This window comes from Canis lupus, chromosome 19 (assembly GCF_011100685.1).
Source record: "Canis lupus familiaris isolate Mischka breed German Shepherd chromosome 19, alternate assembly UU_Cfam_GSD_1.0, whole genome shotgun sequence".
Lineage (NCBI taxonomy): Eukaryota > Metazoa > Chordata > Mammalia > Carnivora > Canidae > Canis > Canis lupus.
This window is the reverse complement of record NC_049240.1, coordinates 31,694,685-31,704,966: the sequence shown is the minus strand read 5'-3', so window position 1 is coordinate 31,704,966 and position 10,282 is coordinate 31,694,685. Positions and strand designations below refer to the sequence as shown.

The 10,282-nt window shown below is 43.2% G+C and overlaps 1 protein-coding gene across 9 annotated transcripts in view; it reads left to right on the top strand.

Moving 5' to 3' along the window:
* The first annotated feature begins 2,330 nt into the window (after window positions 1–2,330).
* Window positions 2,331–10,282, top strand: part of PTPN4 (protein tyrosine phosphatase non-receptor type 4) — a 208,998-nt gene continuing 201,046 nt past the window's right edge. For 8 of the 9 annotated variants that reach the window (XM_038564936.1, XM_038564934.1, XM_038564933.1 and 5 more), the window contains exon 1: window positions 2,331–2,458. The gene's annotated coding sequence lies outside the window, so the exon portion shown is untranslated. The remainder of the gene's footprint in view (window positions 2,459–10,282) is intronic. The other variant, XM_038564928.1, reaches the window with a different exon arrangement.

Below are 10,282 nucleotides of genomic sequence, written 5' to 3'. Positions count from 1 at the left end.
GTAGATAGTGGTGATGCTGCACAACTTTGTATAGGATGAATTTTATAGTAAGTGAATTATATATAAAAAACTTTTTTTTTTTTTTTGGTGGTGGGGAGTGTTTATATCCTCTCCTAGGTAAATGATGTCTGTGAGATTCTTTTAATATCAATTTTTAAAAAGTGACTTCATAGTTTTCCTAAAGAACAGTAGATGGATATGAGGCTTACATTTGTTTATATAACGAGCTCATCCTGTGGAGTTTCCCAAAACAAAGGGTGTCCCCCTCCAGCCTCTCCAATGTTGAAACTCCAGCTGTATTTATATTAGAAGTCTGATACAAAGATGATTGCTCTCAATGGTTTACCAGGTAGTAGTGATGATAAGACCCATATAGGGATAAGCATTGTTTAAAAAAAAGTGGGGGGTGGGGTGGGGTGGTATATAAGCCACGAACTCTAAATGTCAAAGGAGGAAGGAATTCTTATTTCTGGTGGAAGTCCCACTTGATCTTCGGTTGGAGGATGAATGGATGTTGATAGGCAGAGACGAAGTGAAGAGCATTTTAGTAGGGTAACAGTCTGAACAGAGGTATGGAAGATGGAAAGCTAGCAACCGAAAAGCATTATTTAGGAAAGGATGATTGAGCACTCGGGGGAACGAAGTTCTGGGATGGAAAGTGAGTTGAAGAGTTAAAGCAGGAAAAACGTGGACTGACAAGTTGCCTTTTTAAAAAATGGAAAAACTGAGCGGGCGTGCAAAGGAGACGAGTCAGTGGAAATGACTGTCTTTCACAGATTTGTATAAATTTGCAGGATTTCATCTTGTAAAAATCAGCCCTGATTAATAAATAGGCGTTTTGTTGGCTTGGAGAAAAAGCGATACTTGAAAGAACGCTTGTATGAATTCGGCCCTGGTGGGTACTGAAGCTAACTAAGAGCGAGGAAGGGCAAAAAGGCACTAGGCTACAGGAGAGGGCACTTGGCAAAAATGATCACAAAAAGAGGTGCCGCTCCCAAGTCCCTCCTCCCATCATTTCAGCTGAGATCACCCAGCCCGGATGCATCTGTCTTATCACAAATGAGTTTGTACCATCAGTAAAATATGAGTGCACCTGGCTAAAAACCCTCACGTGATAACATTACATTTATACACGTTATTAGAATGAATTAATTCAATTTTTTGGAGACTTTATTCATGAGAGACAGAGAGAGAGGCAGAGACACAGGCAGAGGGAGAAGCAGGCTCCCTGCGGGGAGCCCGATGCTGGACTCGATCCCAGGACCCCGAGATCACTCCCTGAGCCAAAGGCTCAACCACTGAGCCATCCAGAGCCCCCGAGTTAATTCAATTTTTAAAGCACACCGTTCCTGGCACATAGAAGGCACCCGGGCGTTTGTCTTATAAAAGAACATGTTTGTTCTTTGTCTGAGCGTCTATTTTAGGAGAGGAAATGATTCAAAACTGCATCCTAAAACCTGTATCCTCTATTAGCATTGAAGTTGGGACGACTCGGCGGCCAAGAGGTCTGGTTTTCCCCTTTAAAACAGGTTTCGGCCCTTCCGTCGGGTCCCTAAGGTCAGTGGGTCCAGCAGGGGTCGCAGTTCAAACACCCAGTTGCGGCGGCGGGGCCAAGGGGGCGGGGCCAAGGGGGCGGGGCCACGGCGCCCCGCCCCCCGCCTCCCGCAGCCCGCCCTCCCCCACCTCCCCAGGTCCGGCCTCCAGCGCACCTGCGTGTCCCCCGCGCCCGCGCCCGCGCCCGCGCCCGCGCCGCTGCAACCTCTCCTGCCGGCGCGAGCTGGGAGGGTTTTGGACTCGCCTCTCGCGAGATCGCCTCCAGCGGCGGCCGCCGCCGCTCGTGGCCGCTGAGTGGCGGCGTCTGCGCAGCCGCCATGTTCGGTTGCTATGCAGTGGCCCGGGAGACGGGGTGTGCTTGAGGGAGGAGGAGACGGAGGAGGAGGAAGAGGAGGAGGACAAGGAGCGGGTAGCGCGAGCTCCTCTTGCACTCTCACACACGGACGCTGCCCGGGATTACCCGCCCGCTCGCGCCGCGCCGCGCGCCCCTTCTCCGCTCCTCGCGGCCCCCCACATTGTTCTCTCAGGACTCCTGGGTCCCCCGGGGCTGAAGCCGGGGCCTGAGGCGGGGACCGCGGAGGCCGGGCTGCGGCCGGCCCCGTCCTCCCCCGCTCCGGGCTCCCCTCCCCCGCGGCGCTTCGGGGGTGTGTGGATTATCTCATCCCCGCAGGGAGGTGGGAGAGCGCGCCGCCCGCCCCCGCCCCCGCCCCCGCCCCCGCCCCCGGCGGCGCCGGCCCGCGGCAGCCCCGCAGTATGAGGTGGTGCTGGCGGCTCGGGGCCGTGGCGCGGCCGCTGCGGCGGCGGCTGCTGGGGGGGCGCTGACGGGGCCCCCGGGAGCTTCCCCGCGGCGCGCCCGGGCCTCCGGGCTCTCCTCCGGCCGAGAGGACGCGGCTGTGCTACGAAGGTAAGAGGCTCCGGGCTCCCGGCCGGCCTGTCGGCCCTGCGCGCGGCCGGGCTGGTACCTGGGCGTGCGGGGCGGGCCGGGAGCGCCAGCCCGAGGCACCAGCTTGGATTCCAGGGGCGACGAGTGATGCTTGGCCTCCCCCCGCCCCCGCCCCCGCCTTCTTCCCGGGACCTCGGCTCCGGCAGCTCCTGGGGGTTCTGGGGGGAATATGTTGTGGGTGAGCGAAAGGAGCAGGGGCGTTCCACGGGACCTGAACTCTACTACGGCTTGGAATCGGAGTTCTCCCATTGTTGGTAGGACCCCCCCCACCCCCTTTTTTTAAATTGGCTCCTAGGAGCGCCTCTTGCATGTGCCGCCTGGGCAGCTTGTCTGTACCATTGGAGCGTTAAGCCTCTCGTGATTCCACCGGCTTCTCCTTGTATTTAGGAATCTGTAGTTGGGCCAAGAAAAAGTTGGGATGTAGCTTAAGTGGACGCACCGATGCATTTCCCAGGGTCTCCTTAAAATGGGACAGCCTGCCATCGCACGGGTCGGTGTACTGGTGTTTCCGCGAAAATTGGAGCGGGAGGCTCTTGTGTCTAGGTTTGCCGTGTATAATGACACCACCACGGGCGAGAATGATTTTGTAGGATTTTCAAGCGCTTGTTCCGGGGAAACCTGTATATCTACAATATACCAACTGCTTTTATTTTTATTGTCATTTATTTATTTATTTATTTTTTACCAACTGCTTTTAAATCAGAGTGAGAGTAATATTTAGGTTTATGCGACCAGATCTTGGATCTAGTCGCAACAGTACAGCTTAGCACAAGTTTATGGAAGGGGGGGGGGGGGAAACCCAGGCCCCCAAAAGCCGACGTATCCGACTTGTAAAAGATGATTTGAGTAAAAAGACTATGGAACAGTAAAAGCCCGGACGTTTTTTTATCCTGATTTTTGAACCTTAACATGCCAGAGAGAACAATTATTTTTCGTTTTTCTTTTTTTTTTTTTTTAAAGGGATGAGGAACAGACCTTAAAATAAATGGTGGTTCAGAGTCCAAAGTGTGCTTGATGGAATAGAGCTAGATATATCAGTTAGATCTTAAATTTGATGAAAATAGAAATTAAACCTATAGATTTCTTTCAAAGATTTATCATAAGCAAAAGTTTGTATAGAACTTCTTTACTGACTCATATTAAATAAGACTGCAATCTTTTGTTGACTCCACAATTTTTTGTCAGAATAAACTTATGCTCCAGTTACCACAAAAGCTATTTTTATGTCTCTGTTTTTTTTGTTGTTGTTGTTGTTGTTGTTTGTTTTGTTTTAATGACACAGGTATCTTTGTTACCATTTTTCACTGAAACGTGCATGGGTGGTTTGGTTTATAAGAAAAACATGGTCTTTTAGTACATGGGATATTTATGATTTAGCTGATGTGTTCTAAACATCTGGCAAGAGATTAAAACACACACACACACACACACACACACACACGGAGCCATTACTATTCTGCAGTTTTTATTAGCAGTGAATAGGTTAAAGTTTATTAAGTTAGAAAATCTCAGGTTCCTCAAAAGTACTAATTGAGAGGATATGACCTTACTGCCGGTTTCCTAACCTGCTTATAGCCTTACTGCTGTGGGTATCAAATTGTTTCAAACTTGTGGTTATTTTCTTACCTTCTAACTAAATATCTTTTAAAATGTCTCTACTAACTTGGTTACTTTAAATTGGTGACACCCAATTTCTAATTTAGACTAGGCTTAAAACCAGCATTGATTGAACACACTTGCTAAAAATACTTTCTGGGTCAGATGTACTTAGAATGCAGCCTCAGGAAAATTTCATTTGACCTGTTCTAATGTGACCAGTGTACACTTCATTATTATTGAAGGACTTTAAAAAATTATAGACTCTCACAGATTAGATTTCAGCAGTTCAGGCATAGAAGCCTAACATTTTTTAATGTATGAAGACTTTACCTAGGATAGTAATGAAGACTTCTTTTTTTTTTAACTTTTTTCATTAAAAAAAAATTATGTGAATCCCCCGAATATTGTTAATCTCTCATTTGTATATTCAAAATATTTTAGTTTTATCTAACACAATTAATTTTAGTTGTAAAGCAACAGTATAATGTGCAGTGTTATCTCTTTAGCATTTATTTGGCTTGTTCTGGACTCTTTAAGGGGGATCATTGGTCATGTTTTTGAGTAAATTATCTTTAAGGACCAAGGTAAGAGAATGCCAGATAAATTTCAAGGAGACACTGAGAGGACCCTCTTCCCCCGCCCTTTGCGAGTTAATATGGTCAGTTTTAAGCAACAAGAAAGCTTTAAGAATTATTCCACCAAGTGAGACTTCGTGGAATGTCTAAACTTGAACGTTTAAATGTTCTTTATGTTAGTTTTTAGGAGTGTAAAAATGATGGCCTTATGAGAAATGTTAAAGTCTTTTTAACTTAATGTAGCTGAGTATGACTTTTGTTGTTTTTCTGTGTAATTGCATGTGTGTTGTGAAGTTTTTTATATGCTGTAGTCTAGATTTGTTAAACTTGTCAGTTTACTAGATTAAGCTGTGAAACTGGAGATTAGTTTAACATTCTGGAAATCCTTTTTTATAACTGTTTACCAGGAAAGTATTGTTAAGAGGAATGTGTTATTTCTTCATTTAATATTAATTAGTAGTACAAATGGTGAGAAGGAATGTAATGTAGAAGTACTGTAGTACTTTATTGCTGTGGAAGTGCAGTATCTAGGGACAGTGTAATTTATTTCTTTTCCTTTGCATGATTGGTCAGTAGAGTCATATTTAAAATAGGATGGGAAATAAGGGGGGAATTTATTACATTCTCTTCTAATTCATTAGCGGCATTTCCCCCTACCTTCATTCTTTATTTCGTTAATCTTCAGTAGCTACGCTGGAAGAAAGGTGCAAGTATTTGAAAAAATTGGTAGGAACAGATTGAAAATTAGGTACCGTGGCTTATCTTGAAGGGAAGATATTAATTGGGGTGTTCTTGTGTTTGTATCTTTTTTTTTTTTTAAAAGATTTTATTTATTTATTCATGAGAGACAGAGAGAAAGAGAGGCAGAGACTCAGGCAGAGGGAGAAACAGGCTCCATGCAGGGAGCCCAACGTGGGACTTGATCCCAGGTCTCCAGGATCAGGCCCTGGGCTGAAGGCGGCGCTAAACCGCTGAGCCACCCGGGCTGCCCATGTTTGTATCTTTTAATAAAGCTGTTATATAGAGGAGTAGAAAGAAAAAAGTATCCAAAATGGAAGGATTTGCTGTTATGTGCCAGACAGTGTAAAGGGTCTCCTCATGTTATCTCACATAATCATCAAGTATACTTTGTGAGGTAGGCATTATTAATCCCCTGCTTCCCCATTCCCCCAAATGGGGTAAAAGAGAAATGAAATAACTAGTCTAGGATCACACTGCTAATAAGCAGAATTAAAACTAGGTCTGTCTGACTCTGAAGCTTACTCTGTAGATTATGCTGTCCAATTAAACTTTCTACAATGATAAAAATACTGTCTCTCTGCACTGTCAGGTATGGGTAGCCATTAATCGTGTGTGGTATGGATCACCGGAATGTGACTATCATGCCCGAGGAACTGAATTTAAGATTGTATTTAATTTTAACCATTTTAAATTTAAATAGCTAGATATTCCTAGTAGCCATAATATTGGATAGCACAGCTTTAGATCTTGCTGCCTAGAAAATCTGAGTCTTAGTGTTGAATCTCTTACTAGTTTATATATGACATTTAGGCAAATTATTTAGTTCTTGAGCCTCAGTTTAATCCATTGTGAAAATGAAGAGGTTGTCACTAAAAGATTATCTCTAGCATCCCTTCCTACTCCAGAGTTCTGTGATTCTTACTAAAATGTGCAGTGGTATTTAATATTTGAAAGCATATCTGAAAGGGCCCCTCTTTCCAAAATACTCACCCCTTACGTAAACATTTTTGTTTAGTCAGTTTTTCTTTCTCAGAAGAGTTTGTATAAAGCACACATAAAGAATGATGGATTATTCCCCCTAACCTGTTGTCCCGTCCCATGTCCCCCTCCCCCCCATTATTAAACATTTTTTTAATCAAAGACAGTACTTTACCTTGGAACAAAGTTTGAATCTTTATTTATTTTTTTTTAAAGATTTATTTGTTTATTTATTCATGATAGAGAGGCAGAGACACAGGCAGAGGGAGAAGCAGGCTCCATGCCGGGACCCCGACTCGGGACTCGATCCCCAGGCTCCAGGATCTTGCTCTGGGCCAAAGGCAGGCGCCAAACCGCTGAGCCACCCAGGGATCCCCAAGTTTGAATCTTTAAAGACCATATATCAGCATGCTGCCTTCCCATTTATTTAAATTTTTTAAAAAGCATCTTAAAATTTTTTTATCTATTTATTCATGAGAGACAGAGAGAGAAAGAGAGACAGGGAGAGGGAGAAACAGGCTCCATGCAGGGAGCCTGACGTGGGACTTGATCAGGATCAGGCCCTGGGCTGAAGGCGGCGCTAAACCGCTGAGCCACCCGGGCTGCCCTGCCTTCCCATTTAAGGATGTGTCTGTTACAGTTCCCTGTTACTTATCAAATTAATTTCAAACTTGGCCTTGAAGACTTTCCACCAATTTCATCTCACTAACCTTGTTTCTCATTCTTGCTTAAAAAGAAAATATTCTTGTTTTTTCCTCTGCCCTTGTTTTCTCAGTTTAAACATTCCTGTGTTTCCTTAAATCTTCCTCAAAATTCACCTCCCCCCCCAGAAGAATGCTGTTTAATCCATTTTATAATCATCAGTTTTTATTTATTTATTTATATAAATATTTTTTAAGATTTTATTTATTTATAGAGACAGAGAGAGAGGCAGACACACAGGCAGAGGGAGAAGCAGGCATCATACAGGGAGCCTGACGTGGGACTCGATCCAGGGTCTCCAAGATCATGCCTTGGGCTGCAGGCGGCGCTAAACCGCTGCGCCACCGGGGCTGCCCTAATCATCAGTTTTAAATCCTGGTAATAAGCACCCTGGGGTTAATATATGATTGTTTAAATATAGTTAGTTGAGTACATCCTTCTTAAGTTTTTGCATGTTATCTATTCTGAGTCCTTAATAAAAATGTAAAAAAAAAATTAAAATGGGAGTTCTTTTTTATAGCTGTAGGAGTTCAGTTCATTGCTCAGCAATTCTGCTTTAAAGAGTTACTAATTTATTTATTTATTTAAAAAAAATTTTTTTTTATTTATTTATGATAGTTACAGAGAGAGAGAGAGAGGCAGAGACACAGGCAGAGGGAGAAGCAGGCTCCATGCACCGGGAGCCCGATGTGGGATTCGATCCCGGGTCTCCGGGATAGCGCCCTGGGCCAAAGGCAGGCGCCAAACCGCTGCGCCACCCAGGGATCCCTAAAGAGTTACTAATTTAAAGAAATGCTGCCACAACATTCACCCTTAATCACCACTCTAATAGATAATTTTTGTTTCTTTCCAGGCAGTTGTCCATATTTTTATAAATATAGTTGTATGGAAGAGATACAATTTTGAGTTTAATATATTGGAGACATCGTATAGTAGAAGCACTGTAATGCGGGAAAAAGATCATAGATTTTGGAGTCACATTGATGTAGGTTGGAATCTGGTTTCAAAAAAACTTCCAGACAAATTATATAACCTTCAAGCCTACTTCCTTGTCTATGAAATTTGAATAATAATATTGAATTGTCATGAGGATTAGGATAATACATGTAAAGCATCTAGCACTCTTTAAGTAGAAGAGATAGTCAATAAATGGTAGCTGATAGAATTTTTTTCGTTTGCCCATTTTCATCATCATGAATATAATTTAAGCAATTGCTTAGCAATTTAAATGATTTATCAAGGGATCCCTGGATGGCGCAGCAGTTTGGCGCCTGCCTTTGGCCCAGGGCGCGATCCTGGAGACCCGGGATCGAATCCCACATCGGGCTCCCGGTGCATGGAGCCTGCTTCTCCCTCTGCCTGTGTCTCTGCCTCTCTCTCTCTCTCTCTCTGTGTGTGACTATCATAAAAAAAAAAAAAAAAAAAAATTAAATGATTTATCAATCAGGTCGTTAGTTTACTAACTAAAGTAATTTACCTTTAAACGTTGGTTGTTCCTAAAGTTTCCACCCTAATAATCTGCAGTGAATATTTCTGCGTTTAGCTTGTTTGTTTCCTCAGTTTAAAATCCTAAGAGTAGGGCAGCCTGGGTGGCTCAGAGGTTTAGAGGCTTAGCAGCTTAGCGCTGCTTTCGCCCCAGGGTGTGATCCTGGAGACCCCGGATCAAGTCCCATGTCGGGCTCCCTGCATGGAGCCTGCTTCTCTCTCTGCCTGTGTCTCTGTCTCTCTCTGTCTCTCATGAATAAATAAATAAAATCTTAAAAAAAAAAAAATCCTAAGAGTAGGATAATGGTCCATTGGTATGAATATTTCTATGCCATGAATATTTCTATGCCAGATTTCTCTCTTAAAGAACAATGAACAGTGGTTAAACGTCTGCCTTCAGCTCAGATTGTGATCCCGGGGTCCGGGGATTGAGTCTCTGCCCCCTCTCTGCCTCTCATGAATGAATAAATAAATAATCTTTAAAAAGGAAAAAAAACAAAACAATGAACATTCTTGTTTTGGGGAAGAAAATGGTATTTGTAAAGTTTTACCTCATGGTTTTAATTAATGTATTTGGAAAATTTGGTTTATTGGGAAATGATGTAGTGAATACTCATTTATATGTGAATTAAGCAAATATTTGAATACCTATTAATAGGGATCAGTGGTATACAGGTAAATAAATGATTGTTGTCCTTGAGCTCTAATTCTAGGATGGTAACACATGTCAAACAATTACAATTCAGAGTGACAAGTGTAATAAGATCTGGGGGAAATGAGAAGTAGCATTTGAGCAGTGTCTTGGAGGATGGGCTGGAATTGATCTGGGTAGAGAGAACAGCATGTACAAAACATCAGAAGTATGAAAGGATGCATGGTGTGTTTGGAGAATGCAAGTTGCCTTGTATATGTCAGTCTCTGTGAGATGGGTCTAATGTCTGTGTTCCTGTCGTGTATGTTGATTATGTGGGATAATTATCAGGCTCCTTAGTAGGGAGCCTGATGTGGGACTCAACCATTTCTTATTTACTGGTTGATAATGAAACCTTTTGAGGGTCCTTGTTTGGGCTATGAATGGAATTAAAGTAGGAACTTTAGAACTTCCCAACTGGTGTGCCATGAATGGCTTATCTGTGTGCCAGAGAGCAAGGTACCCATCAGCCTATTGGATCTGGGCATATTGGAACTCCCGGATGGTTTCTTTTGACCTCACATAGTCTTGGCTTATCCCAGTGTGCTAAAAAAATACTTCATTTGGTGCCAAGGTGGGAAAATGGGATAAGGACTGTTTTGGAGTTTCTTAAGTATTGGAAAGTTTATGATACCCAGTCACCCTTGGCATTCCCACATGTGATAAAAAAAATATAACCAATACCAAATCCTAAAATAAACACAAAGGTCAAATCAAAGTCCCCCTTTTAACCTACTTTTCTTCTCTCTCCCCTTCCCCCAATAGTTAACTTTATTGCTTTGTATTTTTTTTTTTTGGTGCTCCTACATTGCTAGTGTCCTACACAAGTGTTTAGTCTGCCTCTTGGGAAATCAGAATTTACATTGGGAAGCAATTATGGGTATTTAAATAATGGAATAAGATTACATGTGAGTTCTGAAAGGTAACTCTCGACTTGTAGATAATGATTTCATTGCAGGGATGTGAGGGTGTGCAAAGATGAAGTTAGAAATAGTGTAGAGAGACCAGTTAGGA